This window comes from Gallus gallus, chromosome 7, assembly GCF_016699485.2.
Source record: "Gallus gallus isolate bGalGal1 chromosome 7, bGalGal1.mat.broiler.GRCg7b, whole genome shotgun sequence".
Classification (NCBI taxonomy): Eukaryota; Metazoa; Chordata; class Aves; order Galliformes; family Phasianidae; genus Gallus; species Gallus gallus.
Window position 1 is genome coordinate 3,092,721 of NC_052538.1, and position 23,318 is coordinate 3,116,038.

At 44.2% G+C, this 23,318-nt stretch overlaps 1 long non-coding RNA gene across 9 annotated transcripts in view; it reads left to right on the top strand.

Moving 5' to 3' along the window:
• LOC107053789 overlaps positions 1–23,318 on the top strand; it is a 91,983-nt gene that overhangs the window by 54,768 nt on the left and 13,897 nt on the right. For 8 of the 9 annotated variants that reach the window (XR_006939878.1, XR_006939879.1, XR_006939872.1 and 5 more), the window contains 3 exons: positions 16,875–17,062; positions 17,519–17,749; positions 20,701–20,814. This is a non-coding gene — a long non-coding RNA (uncharacterized LOC107053789). The remainder of the gene's footprint in view (positions 1–16,874; positions 17,063–17,518; positions 17,750–20,700; positions 20,815–23,318) is intronic. The other variant, XR_006939871.1, reaches the window with a different exon arrangement.

A 23,318-nucleotide genomic window follows, 5' to 3' on the forward strand; every position in this document is an offset into this window, starting at 1 on the left:
AAGTTTAGGTGATTTTTAGTCAAGTTAAGGTCTCAGAGGTATTACAGTCACTGCTGTGGTCTGGGTGCAGGCTTATCTATCAGGTTATCTAGACTCAGTAACTGCTGATCAATACCGTGTCTGGCTCTTGTGCATTATTGTGTGGAATAATAACAGTTCATAATCTGTATAGCTCATTTTTCTATCTTGTGGCTCTAAAAATACAGCTTTCTGCTCACTAAATGCTGTCACTGCTGTCTAGCTGTCAGCATAGTTTGTCTGCTACTGGAGTAGGATACATGCAGGAAGGTTATTAAAAATCTGGTACCTTCAAAGAGAAACACGGAACAAAGGCAGTGACAGTCATAAGCATTTGATTCTTTGAATACAGCTTTCACAAATAAACCTCTCAAACACCATTTGGCTGCAAAACTGTAAGCCGTCATGAAGTGCGAACTTCACATCTCCAAGAGTAATAAAAGGAAGGAGAAGAGAAAAGGAGCTAATGGGATCCAGCAGCACACGTTGGGTAAAACACAGGTTACGTTTAAACATTTTAATGCAATAAATCCTATTTACCCAAGCCTTTAAGGAAGTGCTCTGGCCCAATGTGGGCTAGCAGGGCTGTTACAACACACCTGAAGCTGTTTGTTTTTCCTGCCTGGGTGATGCTTTTATAAACATCGCTCAGGGCTATCAGTAAAGGTAGTAAGAGAGGCCGTGATATTCTAACTGATGGTTGCTGGGTGTCTAAACTCACTCATAAAGTCATCTGAATCGTAGAAGGGGATCCCATGCTTGCTAGTGCAGACCAGGGAGCCCTGCTCTGTATGTGGGCTGAGTGCCCTGTGCTCTGCCCAAGGTAACAGCTGCAGAAATTGAGCTTGAATTCGTTCAGAGCTGCCTGGATTGAAACAGTTTGGAGAAGGAAAAAATCTGTCTCCAGGAAGCGTGCAGCTAGAAAGTGGCCTTTGTAGACACTTGTAGCCTCTCTTCATGGTTTCAAGCTTGAAAAGAAGTGAAAAGAATGTTATTTCAGTCTGCATATCTGTTGGCTTCATAATTCTTACTAGATGTAAGCTGTCGTGCTTCTTCATGAGCAGTGCTGCTAGCTCACGGTGCACCACCAGCACAAAGAATGGCTGTTGCTGCCTGATGTTTAACTCTAAGCTAACTGACTACAAACCCTGCTATCAGCCTGTCCCATTGGCTCTGTATTTCCCGATTGCTTTATTTAGTGATGTTTAGTATTCTTCATTCCTCTGCCATCTGATCTGCGGGGTGATTATAGCAGCGAGGGTTTTCTCTTAGAAGCACTGTCAAGGCTGGTGCTGGCTTGATGTGGCAGAAGCAATAAGCTCTGTGTCTGCTGGTGCACCATGAGAACTCTTATCAATTTGTCTGTCACTTGCAGGTTTGTGCTGGTTCTCAGCCCTGCGGCGTGTGCTGGTAATAGCAAAGTAATGACAGAGATAGCTCTGCTTCCTCTACTGGGTGAGGGGGTTCTGCTGTAGCTTTTTTTTTTCCTCCCCTCTGTATTTCTCTCCTTCCATGTTCTTGTTATCTGTGCAGCTCTCAGAGCAGGAACCATCTTTGGACTGCACAGAGGATGGTGGGCATAGGCTCAGGCCCGGTGTGCTGCCCCAGTGAGGCACTGGGGGCTGTGGGTGAGGCAGGCCTCGCCTTACCCCTCGTAGGAGTGCATGGCTCTGATGGCACTGGAGGGCTTGGGGGCATTGGGTGTCTGCATGGCCGAGAATGGTCGTTATGAATCCTACCTGTAACAATTTATTAGAAAACAGAAATACTGAATCATTTTTTTTTTTTTTCCTTCTGTGTGGAACACAGGCCGGTTTGCTCGTGTGCCTCTTGAGCGTTACAGCTTAGCAACTGCTTTCCCGGGCCTTCTTGGAAGAAGCCTGGTTCCATTTATGGTTTCGTTCCCTAGAAGCTGAAAACCATTGCTTTCAGTGTCACTGCGTGTGAGAAAAGGGTTTGTTCCTTAAATGGACAGAAAGGGCTGGAGGCCTGGAACTAAAAACTGACCTACTTATAGCGTGTACTGAGCTGACTGAAAAACAGCCGTCTATAGAATTGGTCCATATTATTAAAAACAATACAGAAAACCCTTCTGTCACAGTAGCATTAGCTGCAGCTTGGAGCTGAGCATTATGGGTTGTAGTCTAAACAGACTTGCAGACTTCCCCAGATCAATCCCTATTCAGTTCCATGCTGTTTCACAGTGATTCTTGGAGCTTCCACAGATTTGTGTGTTTAAATCCTTTTTCAAAACACATTAAAAGCTGAGCTCAGCCTGGATGATGAAGGCAGGCAGAGTTCCTGCTGGAGGTTTTAGGAAGTGCATTGCTTTGGCTTACAGGCCTGCCTGCGGGAAAACGCTGCTAAGCGTCTGGCTTGATGCTTGTAATGCTAAAAATGCTATGGTCGGGGTACTAGTGGTACAAAAATGGGTGTCCTGGGGTGGTATTTTGTTCCAGGCAGGGAGCCAACAGGTCAGCCTGCTGCCTGTTTTCTCCTTTACACCAGCAAGCGTTGGCATAGTGCTCTCTTCTCACGGGGGGCCTTCTCACAGGCCCCACTGCGTGCATGGGAAGCTCAGGCTGCCTGCACAGAGCCACTGCTCAGCCCCTGCGTGGGCTTATGTTCAGGATGTCCCTGCTGTGACAGCCACAAGAATTTACCTGATTCTTCACTGGAATTTATTTTTTTATGTATCACTTACAGTAATATTATATGCCCTTCTTTATTTTTAATTAGTTTGCCTGTTCTGTAGTGGTAATGTGTTTCAATTCTCAGAGCAACCTAGTGGCCAACTGTCCTCATTGGAAAAGCAGGTGTTTGAGGCAAAACCCTTCTGCTTTCTGGCTATCCTCTGTCTACAGCAGTCCATCCCATGCTCCTGGCTGTCCTGGGGTGAGAATGAACACAGCTCCTGCAAACTTGTTAGCGTGTGCTGTTGCCTGGGGTACATCAGTGTCTCAGCTGTCCTCCTGCCTTGTGTGGATGACTACCATGCTAATTGCTGGAGACCAGAGCTCCTGCAGAAGTCCTCATTTGCTTTGAGACTGGAAAACAGTCTCTCTGGGACACAGTGCAAAGTGCTGCCTCAAAGGCAGGCGTGTTTTCAAGAAGGAGAGGCTCCAAGCCTGCTGTGAACTCAGATGGCCGCGTTCTGTTTGTCGTACAGGGAAGTGGGAGAGGGACTCTTGATGGCAGCTTTGAACGTCTCTGTTTAAAACTGCAGAGCCTGGCTAATGAAATGTTGCATCTGTCAGTGTGGAAAATGAGAATCCGACCTCCTCCTCTGTGCTGTGGGATTAGCCCTTGCAGCCAGCTCAGGTATATTTCTGTGCACCGTGCCAGACAGCTTGGAGTTGCCTGTGTACCTGGTGATAAATTACCCCCACAGACAACGGCCTTGTCTCTCCGAACTGGGGGTACTGCCTCTGCTTTGGATGTGCTTGGCACCCAGGATGCCCATTTCTTTATCAGTCAGCTTCTGTTGGGGAGGAATAGGAATGGCAATGTTGCCACTGAAAACTGATCTTTCCGGTACGCTTGTTCCCTCTTGTCCTCCATGCAGCAGCTCTGAGAATTAAATGGTTTTAAGCAGTCTCCTGGTTTGTAACAATTGATTAAACATTTATTAAAACATCTATTAAGCATGTGTTACTCCTTCCTAAATCATTTATTAAAGGGCTGTTTGTGCCCCGTGTGACTGTGTTCCCGTTGCTCTCTATGTTCTCTGGCAGAGTTCTTATGGATGTAAAGACAGACAGACAAAAAGTCTTGTTATATTATAGCCACGTGCATCTTGGTTCTTTCTTCTATGAGAAAGATGTCTCTAGGTAGAAGAACAGAGTGGTTCAAAGACAGCTTGCTGCAGGCATGTTTCCTTAAAACACCCATGAAAGGAGCCCTCAGTTCTTATTTTAGTGTAATGAATGAAATAAAGCTTTGGGGCCCTGTCCTTAAAGAGTTAAAAAGCACAAGAAAATCAAGCTAATTTTTAGGAGGCATATGTTGGTTTTCTGTCTGGTTACTTGATAGAGTATTTTTGTAATGCTGTTGTATCCCCTTGAACTACAATGTATTTTGTTTTGGATAAGGAACCTTTGAAACATCTGCTGACAAACTTTGATGAGAAGACAGCAATGTGCTTGAAGCAGAAATTCAAAGAATTGAAGTGTGGCTGTTTCCAAGAGGCAAGAAGACTGCAGAACTCATAGCACTGTACGTGGACAAACAAGTATATGGTGGTCTGTCTGTGAGTGCTGATTGTCACTGCTTTAACGGTATCGATCCAATGCCAGTGTTTCATCAGGTTACAGAGGTCACGCCTTATGCAAGCGAGGACCCCATTCCACATCCTCTTCCTCTGGGAGTTGCCCACTTCTGTGGAGATCCTCATGTTTCCCAGAGGTTGGCTGCAACTAATAGCGTAATATTAACTGAAAGCTCTTCTGTAGAAGTTGTGATTTTAGTTGTGATGAGCATTTGCACATGGGAATGGCCAAAGAGCCTCTTGACACAATTTTTTATGCTCATCAGATGGACAAAGCGTGGTCCAGGGATAGGGAGTATCCAGCCTCTCCTGGCTGAGAGCCTCGAGCCTACCCAGGTTATTTTCACATTGGTTCCTCTGGCCCTTTTCTACCAGGAGTCAATCCTCTCTTCTGGGAGAGCTCCATGTGTTGCAGTTAGGTCCTTGTTGGTCCTTGGGACAGCAGCATGTGATGCACTGTGTATGAATTAGCACGGGGATTTATTCTCAAACTTTGACTTTACACCTGTCTTATTCCCTGAAAGTCTCTGACAAAAATGCAGCAGACATCCAGAGGGTTGTGTTTTCAACTAAAAAGCAGTATAAGGTGTTAGAGTGTTGAATACACTGTGGTGAGGACAGCAGTGAATGCTCATGGGTTTGGAGTATTACCATTTGGATCTTCATTCAAGTAGTTCTCTGAGGGAACCATCCACAGTGTGCCTGAATTTCCAGTGCAACCTAAATAAAGAAGAAAAGGGCAGGAAGCAGAGATGATTAAACTGCTGGCTACATGCACACCAGAGGAAGTGTGGGGTGCAGATGGGCATGTGACTTTCTTTTTCTGGGAGTTTTCCTTTTGTTGCTTTCTTTCAAGTAATTTCAAAGGCTTTTCAAAGGAAAGATCAGTGCTGTTGCTGAGTTCCCCTCCCAGTCAGGGCAGCCGGGTGGGATTTGTTTCACTGGAACTCCTTGCCCAACCTCCCCAGGCTCACGGCCTCTGCCTGGAAACCTGCTGCCCACTGGGGTGTCCTAAATGCTGCTGTGTCTCAGCATCTCCCTCTTGCCTGGGACAAAAGCAGAGACAGAGATTCTCTTCTAGCCATACTTCTTTCAAAAGAAGCCAAAAACAAGTTTATTATTGCCTTTTATGCTCTTGAGTCATAGATCCAACATCTTCTGCCTGTTCTGCAGTACACTTTGCTAAGTAGCAGCTGGCACCCTTCAAAATAAAACAGTGTACCTTGTGGGGTCTGCCTACATGCATAGTGCTGGGACTTAAGGCATAGCAATCACTGGGGAGAGAGGAGGGAGGCATTCTTCTTGGGCTTTAGGACTCACTGTACTCTCAAGAAAAAAAAATAAAGCATCAGCAAAGCAGGAAGAACAGTTAATAGAATTTGTAGTGAAGGCTTACAGGGTATAAATTAGCCGTTGCACCAAATATCTCATTTGATTGTCTTGTCATGCACTAGTTTTCAGTATTGCTGTCTGTGGTACCAAGCAGGAAATAAATGAAAACAAAGATGCAGAAGGAGCATTTGTGTATGAAGTAATTCAATTGCCTCCAAAGCAAAGTCTGTTCTTACAGGAAAACAGTGAAGCAGCTGATATTAAATAGCTCATGTTGGCAATGGAGGGAGCATTTGTTTACTGAGCACTGACTTGGCCCATCTGCTGTACACGGGCTCTGTTTTAAATTTAAAACACGCACAAGTAAAGTTTTACAAAGCTTTTGCTGAGGGATGTTTGGGAGCTGAACCAGAAAGCTTGGAAACTTGTCTCGAGTTTATGTCTTAGGTTTGTTAGATAGCCATGCGTTATTTTATGTCACAACATAATAGAAGTGATGTATGTTCATTTTCAGCTCTGCAGGGAGATGGAATGTAGCGATGATTGAAATATTTAAGTGGTAGCTGCCAAAAAATGTTTTAAAAAGAATTATTTTAATAGTGTATCATTTTATTCAGCTAAAACATTCCAGTAATGGCCATGTGTATTGTAGAGTGTGCACGCAAGTACTGAAATGCAGTAGTATGTTGTCCTGAAACTCTTTATTTTGGGATGTTTGTTTTCAATCTGTGCTGGAATGAAAGGAAATGTTGTCATATTCTGATACTCTGCACACCAGGAATCCTGTTATGTAGCCAAGGCTGCTGGTTACAAGGAAAAGAACAGGTCAGTAGTGGGCCTCTCAGAAGTGCATGTTAAAAGGAAAATTACTGATCTGTGTAATTGCAGACTTTTGAGTGAAAATTGAGGTCGGTTAGGAGTGAGCCTGATCGCTTGTGTCCAGCTCTCCTCCTCAGAGAGAAGCAGATGGCTCTTACCACCAGCTTCTCTCTACTCGGTGAGAGTTGCGTGTGGTGCAGCACAGAGTCTTAAATTGATTCTGTTCTGCCTCCTTGGAGGAATGACTGCAGGTGCCTATTATGGCACAGGGGTCTGAAGGCCACATGTATACCTGTGATTACACTGGGATCAAACCTAAGGCTCTGGTTTATGCTGTGCTAAGGAATAGCCACGCTGTGGTGATAATGGCACTGCTTATTAATGCACAGTGTAAGTGCTCAGAAGAGGTGTTGCTGGAGGAAAGGGCAGAGGTGCCTCTGAAGGATGCTCCATGGGGTGCTGGCTCTGGGTGATACGTGGTTCTGCTCCTTGGGAGGACGCAAGTTTGAACTGAGTTATTAGAGGAAGAGTGGAAACCCTTCTTTCCAGTACTGGTGGTGCTGATTACTCTGAGAACAGCTTAAAATAAGCAAGTGCTCCCTCCCCATCCATCACCCTATTCCTTGTTTTCCCCTTTGTTCCCATTTCTCCTTGCCTCCTGATTGAGGCTGTTGTTGCAGTAGTGGTTTGATTGGAGCAGCCGTGCTGTGTGTGAGCATCAGTGGGGTTTTCAGAGTGTCTTTCTACTTGGAACATCACAGATAACTCGCCACTAGATTCAGTGACACATCTGAAATAATTTCTACCTGATAGATAGTAAATAGTGGTCATAACAGGAACAAAACAATTAGTTTGACTTGCACTGAAGTTTCTCCTGCATTCCTTGACCTGGAATTTATTCAGAGACCTGACTTATTAAACTCTTGGAAGTTAAATTTGAAGAGCAAGCATGAGGACAAACAGGAGTGCTGTGGCAACCAGAGAGGTGGGCTCCTTACTGGCTGTGCCATTATAATTTGTTAGGAGAAAGTTCATGGTTTTCCTTCATTTCTGCAGTCTTGGTTGAGTTGCCTTCTTTTCCTATATGTTATTAACTTCTGCCTCTTGATTTGGAAGTAGTGATTTTATTTTTTATTGTCCCTTTGGCCTGGTAGTAGGGTGGATGGAGTTCTTTCATGTAGAGAAGAGCTGGACGTTGAAGGCCCCAGAAAGCTCCAGGCATCTGTCTCTCCGCAAAAGAAAGACATATTTCATCTCTCCATTGCACAGCTCAGAGCTCTCAAAGGCCGTGGTTCCATTCTCTGCAGTCCTCTTTGTTACCATCCCTCTCTCTGGCCCAGGAGCCCCTGCCTGATTCCAAGAGCTCACAGACAAGTGATGCTTCTTGCCTTCCTGGTGCTGGGTGCACTGTCTTGGAGGTGGCTGCTGCTAGACAGCCAGATGGGGGCTATGAGGTGATGGGACATCCCAGGAAGCCCTTGTGGTCCATGCTTAACTCTGGTAGGACTGTGGGGCTGCCTATCTCCCCACCCGTACCTTCTCTGCAGGCCTGAAGTTGGTGTGGCTGCAACAAAGGTGAGCAAGCTTTATCAGCTGCACCCAGCTGGAAGTCTGGCCTTGTACCACGTAACTCAGACTGCCTTCCGTTCTCCCCTGCCTCTTCCTCTGTGAATTAGTAGCCATAACGTTCAGCTATGGGCACCAGCAAATCTTTCCGTAATTTCTGCCTTCCAGAGCCTGGTAACGGTCCAGGTTTCTCATCCTCTCTCTCTCCCTCTCTTTCTTACTCTCTTTTAGGGACTGGTAACAATAATACTGCGCATTACATGTCTTCCTTACAGCTAGATAACTAATGATTGCCATTATATCTCTGTCAGAACTGGGTAACTGCAATACTCTTCATTATATATCTGCCTTAAAGCCAGTAACAGCAGTACTCTAAATTATGTACCTTTCTTCCTTTTTCTCTGCCAGGCAGGTAATTGTTATGCTCATCTTTATGTGTCTTTCCTGGAGCTGTAATAGTTTTCATTGTATCTCCTCAGAGCTTATTATGGTAATGTTCCTTACTGTATATTACAAGGTTAGAAGCTGATATTTCTTAGAGTCACCTCTACAGTATTTTGCCTTCTATATTTCTTACAATTTGAGTAATTAAAACATTACTCTTAGATCACTGGCTTTCAGAAGGATTCTGCTTTGCTCTCAAGATCTCTCTGTGGACTGTCTTGAGCTTGGAGAAGCATGCTAAGAAGTGGTGTCTGCCCATTCTTAATGCCAGGGCTGGACTGTGTTTTTTCCCCTTTGGACTTCAGCAGTGCTAAGCTGCTGGGCAGGGAGCTCATCCATGGAAGATGCCAAGAGGGCTTGGTGTCCCCTGGCACTTGGGGACAACCCTTGGATGTCAAGTCATCTGACACTTCCATGTCCAGTGTTCTGCAAACTGAGATGCTGTTATCTGAGGAACAGCTTGTTCCTGTGCAGCATCTAGCACAGTTGCTCTTGAGTTTGATTTCAGCCTTATATCATAACACAGAATATAGTGTGCCTACATTACTGAGGCAAATTTCCCCAACTGAGCAGTAGTGCCTTGATTATTACTAACGATTATCTTTCTGGAATTTCAGTGTTTGCTCCTAGTTCCTCTTCTGCCAGTATGATGTCTTCTGTGATGACCTGATGGAGCAGAAATAATGCTGTGATGTTTTTTCCCCTTGGAGCATGTGTGATAAACAGGTTAACAAACCAGTAGTTGGTGATCAATTTATGTAAAATAACTCCAAGCAGCAAGTCCAATCTGAAAATCACTTGATAAACTATTCAGTAAATGTATCTGCATAAACAACACATGGGAATAAATTGGAACCGGTTTGAGAGCATAAAAGGGGAGCTACGTTTGCAGCATGGTTCAGAGACTATAAATCAAATCAAACCAATTTTGTCTCCCGTTCCACCTTTTATTAGATAATCAAAATTCAGATCAGTCTCATGAAAAGATTTCCTCGTACTGCTTGAATCTCATAAGTAAGCCTGGCTCAAGAAAAGAAGGAAACGCTGCCTGCACGTATCCCCAGTGCGAGATAGCTGAGAAGTAAAATGCATTTAAATAAACAATTTGTTGGAATTCTGAGATAAACTGGAGTAAAAGGTGCTTAGAAAAGCAGTGGAAGTCTCTCCATGCTTTAGGGATGTGAAGTATGGAGAACTCTTAGAATTCATGGGGCATTGACAGGTACAGCTGAAAGGGGTAACGTTAAGCACGAGGCTGAAGATGTTGAATGGTGAGTAGAGTTGCATCCTAGAACTGTTTTATTAAAATTGACACTTCACTGACTAGCATGGGAATACATTATTTTCCAGAATAAGGAGAAGAATAATTGGAATCTAGTGTGATTGTGAGATTCCCTCTGTGGTAATCTGATCTGGAGGCCATCAGCTGGGGGAGGCTTTGTTTGTTATTGCTTGACAAGGAGAATTTCCAAAGGAGTGAGCAGATGTGACTGCTGTTTTCAGCAGAAGTCCAGTGACTGTCCCAAGGGCATGGCCCAGCACCTCCCATGGCAATAGCTTGGGCGTAAGCTAATGGCAATGAAATACATGGGTAGTTGGTGTTAATTGTTGTTGATGGAAGTGGGAGTGACACCAGCCCTTACCAAGCTGGTAGTAGACCTCAGCTCTGTTTGCTTACGCCATTAGGCAAATTGTAATACATGTTGGCAACTGGGATCACTAATGGACAGGACCGTAGATGAGTTTGAAAGTAACAGCGAAGTGCTGTCTGACATGCTTCATTTGTTCATTTGTTAGGTTGCTTTATTGGGAAACTTATCAATGAGGAGTTGAAGGAGTCAAATTCTGATAAAAGAAATCATTTACGTTGAGACACTGGTATGATGAGGTCAAATCTTTCATTATTTCTGTAAACAACTGGGAAGGTTTTACAGGTTCCATAATGAGTTCAAGATAGCTTTTGCAGGAGAGCTCCTTTCAGAAAGCTGCAAGTACTTGTGGTCTGGTGGAGGTGGTACTAAACAAAGAAGAGTTACATAAATGCCTTGTAGCATAGACTTAATGTGTTAGGAATATTAAAAATAACTCCTTGGTGCTCACAGGGTCTTATTTCAGTAGACTGTGCTGTGCTTTCCATCCTTTTATGCATGACTGCAGCTGCAAAACCATTAGGATACCGAAATGAATCTGAATATCCAATCTACGCTGCCCCTTGGCAAATCCCAAGTGAAAATGAGAGGCCTAAAGAGGAAAAACACATTTAATATTTGTACATGAATTGACTGTATAGTCATCAATACATTGGCTTGCTTTGTTGCTTAATGTTCAATTAAGTGTTGCCATTTTGTGTCCAGTGTCCATAATGCGTCAGTGAAGCAGCAGACAAAAAACCAACGTGTCCCAAATGTAAACTTGACTTCCTCACATTTTTGATTGGCATTTAGCGTGGTTTGTGGCTTTCTGGTGTGAGACCAGGCCCAGCTGGAACATCTGGATCCAGTTTCAAGGGGTGGGTCAGATTCTCTTACCTCTGCTTTCCAGTTTTCTATAAAATCATAACAATCATCTCCCTGCCCTTTTAGCCTGGTTTCTTTTGTAAGATGACTCCACGTCTAAGGGTTTGTCATTTCTTCTGCAATGACTTTTACTTTCCCAGTGTCGTTTCCCAAGGAAGCAGAAGTCTCAGAAGCTCAGCTGCCACCTGGCTCGCAGAGCGTGCTGGAGGAGTCACAGCCTGAGTGCAGTCCTGAAGAAATAATTCTGGGAAGAGTTGGGTTTTGCTTTTTGTTTTTTTTTCTGATAGGTTTTTTTTAAATCTAATTAATTAGGAGGAAGAGAACAAAGGAGGATCTCTCAGGGCCTTTCAGACCTCTGTGGAGAAGAGAGAAAAGCCGAAGCGCATAAAAAATGTTGATTATTAAAGATGTTTTTAGCAGTTGCCAGAAAATTTAAATACCAGAAATTACTTACGTGCTACACAAATTCCCATGTTTTTGTATTCACACGGGCCTTAAAACCGATGCTGGAAAATTAATCTCACATGCAGTGTGTAAATCAAATACCTCTTCTACCTGAAGCTGTGTTTTTTGGCACTTATGGAATCTGTAAGAACTTCTGACTGCAAGTTTCCCAAGTGCTTGCACCTTGGTTTTCCTAGGAGGGCCTCCTGTGCCTTTTCTGAGTGATAAACACTGGGTGTGAGTACCCAGTTTCCATCAGGTATCTCTGAGCCAAAGCATGGCAGGCTGGCTCACGTTTAGCATTGCAGTAGAACCTGTCAACCTGTCATTCCATTAGCCTGAAGTTTTAGGAACAAGGCAGCATTAATTGCTGCCAGGTCATGAGAAAGGATGAAGAATTTGTGAGAAGGAGTGGAGGAGTGTTTTTGGGACAGCTGTGATGGAGGTAGTGCTTGGCCAGCATGGTTTGCTTTTTCTTTGAGTTGGGTTTCAGAAAGAAGCTTCCATTCTGTCCTGTAGGTCCAGCAACCTCAAATAAGGCTGAATCTGAGTGGGGGGGGAAGTCTGTTCAGATTAGAGTTGCAATAGGAAATGGATCAAAATATTTTGGATGAGGAGTATCATAAATGTATGACTTCAGAAGGGAAGCAGTGAAGGGAGCAGCTCTGAACCTGCCATAGCCCTCAGAGCAATGAGGAGAGAGAAGCTTTTCCTAGGGTCATGGCAGGCACCAGTTTCCCATGTGCCTCTCATGATAAGGCTCGAGTTTCTAAAAGAAACAGTGAGAGAAAAGGATCAGGAGTTCATATTGTGATCCTAACAGCTCAGCTGGGAAATGGTATTTAGGAGGGAGAATGGCTTTATACAAAGTACATCCTCAATGGTACAACTGTTTGCTTAGGTGGCGTTTGCCTGGTGTTAAGGGCTGGGAACAGGCGTTCTTAAAGTTGGCACTTTTTTCCCCCCATATATATATGTTTTCATCTCCATATGAACTTATCTCTGTGTATTTATATCAAACATGCATAAATATAGATATACAGGTCTGCATTTATTCTTCAGAGTTGCAGTGAATAGGGCTTTTTCTGGGACTTCATTCTTGCTGTTGTTTCAGAGGCTGGTGGTCACGGGGCAGCTGGAGTTAAGGGTGAAGGTAGAGTTGCTCCTCCAGCAAGGCAGACACAAGAGTCTTCCTGGCAGTGTTTACCAGTTATAAAAATGGCACAAAACCCAGTGCTTCTGGAAGGAATGACTTCCTGTAAGCTTTTGTAGAGCCAAACCAGTTGTTGGGTTTTTTTTTCTTCCTTGAGGGTTATGGTTAGGGATCCAGAATGAGAGCAGATGCCATCACTTTCAACGCATACTCTTATTGCTAAATAAGATCACGTGGTTTTCTGTTGTGATTAGAAACGAGGCTTTCTTAAAGTGATGGGCAGGACAATTTTCACCCATGCATGGTACAACATAGAGGAAAAGCAGTCCTTGCAGAAGCACTTGCATTGGCTTTTTTTCTGGGGACACCCTTTACCTGGATATGTTTGTCATCGTGGATTTAGGAAGTGATGAGGTGTGCAGTTTCCTACTGATTATTTCATGACCCATGGGATTAGGAAGAGCTGTGGTGTTTGATAGGAGGAAGCATCCTCGGATTAGTTTTGATGCAGGAGCTGCATAACATGTTATGATTTTCTTGGGGCTTGCAGGGGCTCCATTTAGAATCACAGAATGTCTCCAAGGATGGGACGTCCATCACCTTTCTGAGCAACCTGGGCACATTGCTGGCTCATGTCCAGCTTGCCACCCACCAAGTCCTCTTTGGCAGGGCCACGCTCTGTCTTTACATCCCCTAGCTTTTACTGATAGTAAGGGTTACCACGTCTTTTGATGAACAAGGAGCTGCACAGGGGAGTGGATTCTGTATTCTGTTGACCTAGATGCGTGGTTTCCAAAGGAGAACAGTGCTGTTTCCTTCTTACAGTTTTTGTACCTCGATGTAAGAATGTGGAATGATAGTTTGTAGGATTGAGTGACTATCCATGCAGGTATGTTTTGGCCAAAGCTCAGGATAGAGGTCAGGTTTCAGGAGAGAATCAATTAGGAGAATGGTTTTCCACTGACACACAGGCACGGTGCAGGGACCAGTTTGGAATGAGGTGGTGATCTTCACTTTTGCAGGCAGTGGTTACTTGAGTTCTCATTTCCTCGGGGCTTATGTTACATGCATTAACCTGTAACATTAAGAAGGGCAAATACTAAAGGAAGACATAGATCTAGAATGGAGATCTGTATTGGAGGAAAGGAGTAGTTTTGATTCAGCTCTGTTAGCCGTGCTGCTTACATTGGGCTGATGATTAACACTGGAGTTTCAGAAAGGGAGAAGAGAGGACTTCTATCTGAAGACACTGAGGTAAATTATCTCTGAGAGAGAGAGAGAGAATAAACAAGAGAAGGACAAAGAGGTTGGTATGTTTCTGAGGAACACTGTAGAGCTTGACACGTTCTGACACCTCAGTGGGCTGGCAGGAGCATGCAGCATCCTGAAATGTTTTGGATGGAGAAGAGGATGTGAAGAGTCACTTAAAAGATGCCCTGGAAGCCAGAGGTAAAGGCCAGACATTGAAAAGGTGCAAACACGGTAGCACTGTGGGATGGCTGGACCCAGGTGCAGATTTCTTATCAGGGTGTTTATTAGATTATGAGTTGGCTCCTGTGTTATTAAAACAAGTGGTGTGGCTCACTAGATTCTATTCTGTTTAAGTAGGGAGCGTGTGATTCCTTGCAGACAGTGTTGCCATCACAGCTATGCTTAAAAGCTTAAAGGCAGGGAAGCTTCCACGTTGGCATTAGATTTCAACAAGTCCATCAGTGTGTGAAGCCAGCAAGACCAGCTGAGTTCATCCGTGTCCCAATCTCTATGGTTACAGTAGAGTAGCATCAAGATGCACCGGAGTGAGATGAGATGATTAAAAAATAGGAGGAGATGAGCAGCAGCAGGTTTGTCAGCCCAGGGAGGTGACAAGAGCTCTATCTGGGATGGGGAAGGTGATCTGGGGACAAAGTGTGCCATATTAGAGCTCTCACAAAAGGGTCATTTTTAATGGGAACTACTGGGGCTCAGTAGCACTGCAGCTTGTCCTTAAAATAAAAAGTTGTTGTAACATTATGCCCCATTTCTGAAGGAATGACAACAGTTTCCCCTTCAGAAAAGACTCCCCAGAGCCAAGCTGATGATTGAGTTTGCGTGACTTAAAGCACGTATAGACTCATTCACAGGGGCTGCTATCCCAGTGAAGGTGAGAGATCAATCCCACAGAGACAGATGTGATGTGCGTGCGATGTGCAGCCCTGTACAATGTGGTATAGGCATGTGGCCTGCCCAGAAATGTAGAGTCTGAGTCAGAAAGCTATCAGCACGGTCCTCATCACCCCTCGGAGCTCAGAGGGGCTCTTGAGGATGGAGCTATAAGAGGTGGAGGAAGCACACAGTTTGTCCTGAAGTGCACTTTCACACCAGGAGCTCTGCCTCCTTTCACACTGCACTGCAAAAGCAATGTCAGAAAGAACCCTACTGAGTATATAGCTTACGTAGTACAAGGAATGCTGAATCCGTCTGCAGTCTTTACTGCTACGAAGTTCTCTTCATCTGTTTTCTTTTTTTCATCTGGGAATTTGTAAGAACTGTTTCAAAAAAACATACCAGCAAGGCAGATAAATCTCCCTTTGGTTTAGTGCAGCCTATGCGGTTGGTTTCCTATAGAGGTTTCCAGTTGGAGGTTATTTTGGGTGATATTGATTGGTGTTATTTTTCTTCTGAGTCTGCTCAGTCTTGTAAAATCACAGCTGTGCCAAACGAAGTCCCTCCTTTAAGGCTGGGGAGAGCTGGAACAATAATGGAAGAAAAGGCCTTTACGCTTTCATTTTCCCCATAGATCTGAAGGGTACCCTGGGCTTTTCTGAGTGCAGAGCTCTTCCCAGAGGAGGCTTTGGGGGCAAGGACCCAGCAGCCCTGCTTGCTGCTCTGCGGGCTGGAGGATTTCTTTTTCCTCTTGCTGAGAGGAATACAAATTCATTCAGTGAAAGCCAGCTAATGTATGGGGGGAAAAAAACCCACATCACCCACAAGGGAAGGGTGGAGAGCAGGGATATTTGGGCAATGCAAATGTAATACAAATGATTCTTTGTGTAGTTGATTACACTGAGGTTAAAGGGATTAGAGTTACTCACTGCTCCAGGGCAAGAGATGAGCTGCTCTGTTCAGCACAGCCACCCAAGCCCTTGTGTGGTCCTGGGTTGAGACAGCCGGTCTGAGGTTACTATTCTTTGGGGTTTTGTGCCTTCTAGTGGTTTGGGGTGGAAATGATGCAGGCAGGGAGATGCTGGGCATGGGAGTTGGCTGCATCCTGTCTGCTGCGCGCTGTAGAGTGAATGGGAGTTGCTGCTGAGCTGGGGCGGTTTGGAGTTTGTATTCACCTTCTCAGGTGGCAATGGCTGTAGAATATGCTTAGAATATGATAAATGCTTTTTCTGTATGCTCCTCTTCTTGGCCTCGCAGATCTGTTTTATCCCTTGTGAGCAGTTGTTTCTCCTTGCTGTGTTGATGCAGAGGGTTGTGAGGCTGTGCTGTGAATCAGACCACTGAAGCTTCTTTGGTGAAGGGGCAGCCTCGTTCCCTGCACCTCCTTTTGGAGTTCAGATTGCTCCTGTGACTGAAGTGATGCTGTGGCCCTGTAGGCAAAAGGGAGAATCTGGAGCTGAAAGCTTGTTCTAGCCAGCATGAGATGGATTGAATCATAGAATGGCGTGGGTTGGAAGGGACCTTAAAGATTGTTTAGTTCTAACCCCCCTGCTGTTGTCAGAGCTGCCACTCATCAGATGAGGCTGCGCAGGGCCCCATCCAACCTGGCCTTGGACTCCAGGAACGGGGGGTATCCACAGCTTCTTTGGGCAGCCTGTTCCAGTGCCTCACCGCTCTCTGAATAAGAGTTTCTTCCTATAAATCTAACCTATATTTCCCCTCTTTGAATTTAAAGCTATTCCCCTTTGTCCTATTACTGTTAGAGGGTGTAAAAAGTCAGTCCCCCAATGGCTTGTAAGCTCCTCTCAAGTACCAGTGGGACGTGGTGAGGTCTCATTGGAGCCTTCTCTTCTCCAGGCTGAACAAGCCCAACTCCCTCACTCTTTCTTAGTAAGAAAGGTGCTTCCAGCACCATCTTCATCTTAGACTATGTATTCTACTATGCATATGTAGTTCATACTGTTTGTTATTTGTTTGTTCTTAAATCAGTATCCAACTAGGGGCTCACACAGTAGCTAAAAAGGTGGTGGATGGGACCCACCACTTGAACTGTAGGGCCTTGTAAACGTGCAGCATCTACAGAGATCATCTCTGCCTGGTTAAATGACTCTTCTTGCATGCAGTAAATGCAGTTCTGGTAAAACTTCAGCACAATTCCTCTTCGTTTTGTCAGTCTAACTGGGATTGGCACTTGAGTCAATATTACCTGCTTGCTTTGAAGATGTCCTTCCACTGGAGGAGTTTGGGAGAAGGAAATGGAAAAGGGTGGTGGAGGTCCTGAGAAAGGGGTCATGATGCCATGAAAAATCCTCTTCCTCTTGGCAACTGGATGTCACATCCTGAGGCTCACTCAGCTCAAAGGTAATAACCAGTTCTTGAAGTACACTGCTAGCAGCCCATGGAGAGGGATGGAGCCGCCTTGTTTCCCCAAACCCTGCACTCAAGCTACACAAGTGCCTTTGCTATCACAGAAAGTGCTGGAAAAGTATATTTGTCTTAAATTGTGTGCCATTTTTTTCTTCTTTTTTGAGTATTAGTGTTTGTTTTGTTTGTCCTTTTTGAGGGGGGAAATTCTGTCTGGTGGAGAGATGAAACTTGACATGCTGCAATAAACAGCCAGTGGGCTAGCTATATATTTAGACAATTTTGAGAACTTGTCATACTGCTTGTATTCTGGAGTTGGGCTATCTATCACGTTGGGTTAACTGAGAGCTGAGATAAGGGCTAAGCACGCACCAGGTGATCACGTTAAAAATGCCACAGTGGCAGTGGGTACCAAAACATTTTCAAATGCAGCGTTTTCTGTCTTATTTTAAGGTGACCTCAAAACCAAACCTGTCTGAAGGTTTTCGTGGGGCTGGAATCAGTGGATGCTGAAGTAGCTCTTAGCTGTGCCAGGAGGCCTCTTAGCGACCAGCACTTATACAGGCTCACACATCTCCCACATCGAAATCGGCATTCTTGGATCCGCTGAGTTTTGATCCACAGTGAGATAAGGCCTAAGGGAACTCTCTCTGGAGTGTATTTCATTTTGTTCTCTGAATCAAGGTAAGCTTTTTTTGTTCAGTATGAGCCCTAAAGCATAGTACAAAGATCAAAATAAATTTTCTCTTCTATAAGACCAATGTAAGGTCTTCGTTTATGGCCAGTTCTTCCCACACCTACCTCCTTCAGCGTCTGCTGGAAACCACCCTGTGCTGAAGCATTGTTAGATATAACTCTGTGTCAATACCTGCTAATAGAAATGAAGCCAATTAACACCCGAGCCCCTGAGATTGTTCAGATGATCTCCTTGCTAGGCTAAGTAACGTGGCTGTGGAGCTGGACAGGAAGTGCATTTAATTCCTGGTGAACTTTTGTCTGGGATGATCTGAAAAAAGCCAATCCCTTCACTTCTTCATCGGGTCCTATTTTTAATTCCATCTGTTTTTATCGTTATTAGTTTTGGAACGGAGACAATGGCATTTTGGAAAAGATAAGGAGGGATTCAGCAGGCCAGCGTGATTTTGATTTTTGTTCCTCTGGTTTTGTTGCAGGTCTGATCATTTTGAGGGGAAAAGTCAGGAAACAATTTTTTTCCTGTGAGACCTGAGACTGTTTATAGAGTGGTGTGGGTGGGCTGTAGATGTGTTTGGGTTTTCTGTAAGGGCTTGACAAAAGGAGAGTGTGTTATTTTAGGCCTAAAGACAAGAGAATGTATGTGTGACAGCTGATCCCACAGCTCACGAGCAGCGATGCTTAGGTTAAGGGACTAACGTAGAGCTTCTTCCAGAACTGTATCTGGAGTATTTGTTACTACAAGATGTGATAGTGATAGGTGTGGGATTACTAAGGCTGTATGGATCTTTCTTGTGCCTCATGCCAGATAAAGCTAGTAAAACTCATTTCAATCACAGCATGTTCTTGCTATCACTAGCCTGTGTAAACACTGTTGCAGCTAAATTGGGTATGCAGCTTCTTGGTGGTGTGCAGACGGCTGTTTTACCTTCATATTCCTGACCCCAAAACAGCACTATGATAGCCATACCTTCCTCTGCCGAAGTATAAATTAGAAGCAATAATCCTTTTCATTCCTTTCCTGAGATTCCTTTAAAGTGCCTTTTTCCAAATGGCTCACAACAGCTTTCCCCTACGAACAATTACAATAAAAAGAAAACCAGCAAGTCTTGAAACACAAAGGCTAAGCAAAATGAAACAAAACCCATCTGCCTATGCAAAATATCCTTGACTATAGCACATCCTTCCTTATGAAGTGTAATTTACCAAATACTTAGATAAACAGCTATAGTTTGTCTATTTTTGCAACATCAAAGGGTTTCCTGTGTTTCTTGATCTTACTTCAGCTAGTCCCATCTCCTCTCATTAGTTTAAACCTGAAGGAAGTACTTCTCTTTGCTATCAAGGAATAAGCTTGAATGTTTTGAAATAAATGCAAATTGCTCTTCTTTTTTTTCTTTGCCTATGTAAGAGACATGCAGTAGTATATTCCCTCCTCCAGATGTGTCCAGCACCTGAAGGATCCCTGCAGTGGGTTGAACAGTGTGGCCAAAGGATGGGCAAGGCGAACCTAACCGTATGTGTTAGGACAGATAGTTGCTTATGAGGGGAGCTGGCAATCAGAACACTACAGTTACTATACCTTCAGCTGTGTATTTAGTGGGAAAGGAAAGCCATGTCTGGGATTTTTCTCTCCTTGGTATGATAGCAGCCTTGAACTTGGGTAATGCCATCAGTCATGCCTTGGCGTGGCAATCGCAGCGCAAGTGCGTGCGCTGAGATTTCAGGTTTTATTAGGACATCAGGCACAGACAGTGACTGATAGAATTTTCCTAATGTCTTTATGGCACTATCAAAATGTGTTACAACTTCAGTATTTCCCAAGAGGGGAGTGGAAGTTCTTTCAAAGGCTGGGGGCTCTGTACCTATTATGCTGTGAGCCTCCTTAGGTGGCAGTAAAAAAAGGACAGACTCCTTTGTTTGGGAGCAACCTGTGAATGGAATGAATTCAGGAGAGACACTTTGCTAAGGCAGCAAAGTCCTCAAATGATACAGGCAGCGTGCCAAGTTCAGTACAGCAACTGCATTCATAAGGGCTACTAGGAAACAAAGATAAATGATCACTTAGTTTAGTGCACCAGAAGTGCTTATTTTCTCTTTCTCTTTCTCTTTCCCTCTCTTTGCCATGAAATGTGAAGGCATGCACTCATTTTTTTTTTTAACTCTTCTACTAGTTTTGCTTTCTACATGGAAATCTACATTGAGATAGAAGTGGGAGTGAATCCTTTCTCTGTAATTAAAAACTGGGCAGGCCATAGTAAGGCTGCAGCTCTGGGCCTCCAGAGGTCCTTTCCAATGTGAATTATTCTGGCACTAAAGGATTGTATGCAATGTGTGAGTTGCACAGTACCTGCATTAAAATTAGACATGTTTTAGCCATTTAACTAAGGTTAGTAAAATCTTAAAGCAGCGTTATCACAATTCCTAATGAATTCACATTCTGTATAAATATTTATAAACATGCAGCTTCCACAATGTAGTGTTGCATTTTCCTAAAGATCTCTGGCTAGAAACAAAAGCTTTAAGAGCTCCCTTGTCCCTACTTACTGAGGCACTCTTGGCTCAATAGCAAAACCTGCCGTTGAGTGCCCATCTGTATTCGTTCTGTCCTCCTGCCGCGTTAATCCTGTTTATCCTCTTGCCATAGGCTCACTAAGTCAATTTATTTGCTGATTAGTGTTAGGCTTGATCATTCCCTTTAAGTACTGGCAAAATACGCTGAAAGAATGGTGTAGGCATGGCAAAATTTGGATAAGCAGAATTAGCAAGGAAGTGCCTGAGAAAGTCCAGCACACAGCACTGAAGATGCGGAGGTGGAGGCGTCTGTTCACAGCCATTAGTCTTGGATGGAAATAAAGGGGAGACTGAGGTGAATAACGTTGGAAAATGGATATGTATAGGGGCCTCTGATATGCGACTCTGATTCTTTCATCTCATGACAGGAGGTCAAATTCTGCTTAGTTCAGTGGAACTGTTCTAGCTAAGGATCTGCTTTTGTGGCTTGTAAAATCAGCTGCAAGTGTGTAATGGGGGTGGCTTGGCTCTCTTCACAAAAGGTGAGTCATTTAAAGTAAATATTCAACAGTTAATACATTGCTAGAGGAGGACCAGTTGTAGGAGAACCAAAGGTCTTCATATAGTGTCACAAATTACAGCTGGTAGCGGTGGTGCCCTGTGGTCTTTGAGTGACCTGCAGAGGAAAGCAGCTCATAGTATTGTGTCCTGTGCTCCTTGGAGAACCTTTTTAGAGTTAGCATGGAGTTTTTAAAATGCAGATGGACCTGCCTTGGTGACTGGAACAATTGGGCTAGGGGCTTGATGCAATGGTTAATTACTCCTCACTATCAAAAGGAAATAATGCTTAATGTGGCCTGAATTTATGTAGCATCATCCCTTGGCCATGGGGCTTTTTTTTAATGTCTTTGCATGCCTGGAATTGCTGGTGTCTGAAGTGTTTCCCCAGCTGTTTAGTTAGAAACCAGCAAGATTTGGTTAAGCTTTTAGGTTTCAGTTGTGGCTTTCTTACCAAAGTTTACGTCTCCCAAGACAAGATGCTGAGCAGCTTTCAAGTAGTCTATGCAGCCACGTTTATCTGGCCAGCTCCCACCTGAAACCCCTGTTCCTGTTGGCTTCAGCCACCTCTGGTCCTGCAGAAGTGTCAAATTAATGACAGCTGCAAAGAAGGCTGGAGCTGGAATTTAGACTCACTGCATCCCAGACAATCCACAAGCAAGGATGTCAAGGTCTTCTCCAGACAGGGTTGTCATCACAAGTTGTAGGATTTGGTTTGCCTGTAATCTCTGGTTTGGTTACAAATAACAGTGCATAAAATCACTTCACGGTAACGTACCCAGACGCTGTGCAGTAGTAATGAATTCATGTCGTTAGTGCGATGAAAATAGCAGTTGTGTTAATGAATATGGAAAGAAACATGTTTATTTAATGCAGGCTTCTGGTGTCAGGCTTCTACGCTTATTGGAAGTAAATAATGGACGTGATATCTGCCCAACATCCTCTCTGTTCTGCTGTTTTACAGTCATGGTTTCTTTGGTAAGCGTATGGCAATAAGCAATTGGAACACATTCAGCCTCACGCTCAGCAAAGCTGAGTCTTACAGCTGTCCTGCACCCCACAAACCCGTCCAAGGGTTTTGGTGTCCATCTCAGACACAAGAATCCAGAAACAGCAAGACTACTATGAGGAAGTGCTTCATCCTTACCTCGTCTGGGGTCAGCAGGGATCTGTGGGTGCTGAGGAGGCAATAAGCAGGGGTGTGAGTGGGCACCATACCCCAGCCCCATCAACAAGTCAAGCAGCACCTTTCTCTAACTCTTAAATAATGCAGCACTGCTATTGCTGTGAGTGCTAATTGCTGGCACAGCCTGAATTATGGAGTCATAAACAGAGAGCGTTTAGTATTGCATGGGGGGTTATTTACAGTAGAGAAGTGAGTACAGAATTCTCAGAGTGATTTCAGGGTGGATTTCACATTTAACTTAGGATAACTACCTTGATAAAAGCCCCGAGAGAATAATTCCATCTTGTAGCTTTTTCATGATTGCTATTGTACGGGTTACAGATCTTACACTTTTCATTTAGATATGCTAAGTAGGTTTTTTCTTCTGTTAATAATGAGAAAATTTCCCCTTTTTTGTATGCTTTTCAGAATTAAAATTAGTCTTAACGTTATTTGGCTATCTGGTTGTGAAGGGAATTTCAACATGTGAGCAAGAAAGTTAATTCCATTTCTAAAAGGATACGACTGGGCGGAGAAAAGCCATGCAAAGGAGAGTTTGTGTGGCTGGACTTCTCTGCAGTGGATTCACGAGTGATCTGCAATGATAAAATTCTTCTCTTTTTGCAGAGGAAAACTTTGGGGCACCCCTGACAGGGCTGGCATCCTCATTCTGTTCAACTCTTCCAGATGTCAGCCCGTTTTCTAGAAATGCAGATTCCAAATCTGGGGTTGTTTCATGATGACCCTTTGGGTCCCTTCCAACCCAATCCATTCTATGGTTCTACAATTCTATGTGCCTCGCAGGCAAAACAAACCCCTTTCCTGTTAAGGAGCGTTCTGGTGTTTGGGACTAGAGCTCCCATTTGTGAAATCATTGTCCATTCCAGGTCCATTCTCCAAACAATGTGTCATTCTTCCTCAGTTTACATCTACTGGCTTAATAAGCATGCTCTCTGTTTCATCATTCAGACCATTAATTAACTGCTCAGTAGTGCTGGACCAGGGCAGCTTCCTGTGGCAGGTGGATCTGTCCCACTATTTTCAGGGCTAGGGCAAGGGGCAATGGTTTTAAACTGAGACAGGGAAGGTTTAGGTTGGATATGAGGAAGAAGTTTTTCACCCAGAGAGTGGTGACGCACTGGAACAGGTTGACCAAGGAGGCTGTGGATGCCCCATCCCTGGAGGCATTCAAGGCCAGGCTGGATGTGGCTCTGGGCAGCCTGGTCTGGTGGTTGGCGACCCTGCACATAGCAGGGGGGTTGGAACTCGATGAGCATTGTGTTTTTTTTTTTCAACCCAGGCCATGCTATGATTCTATGACTC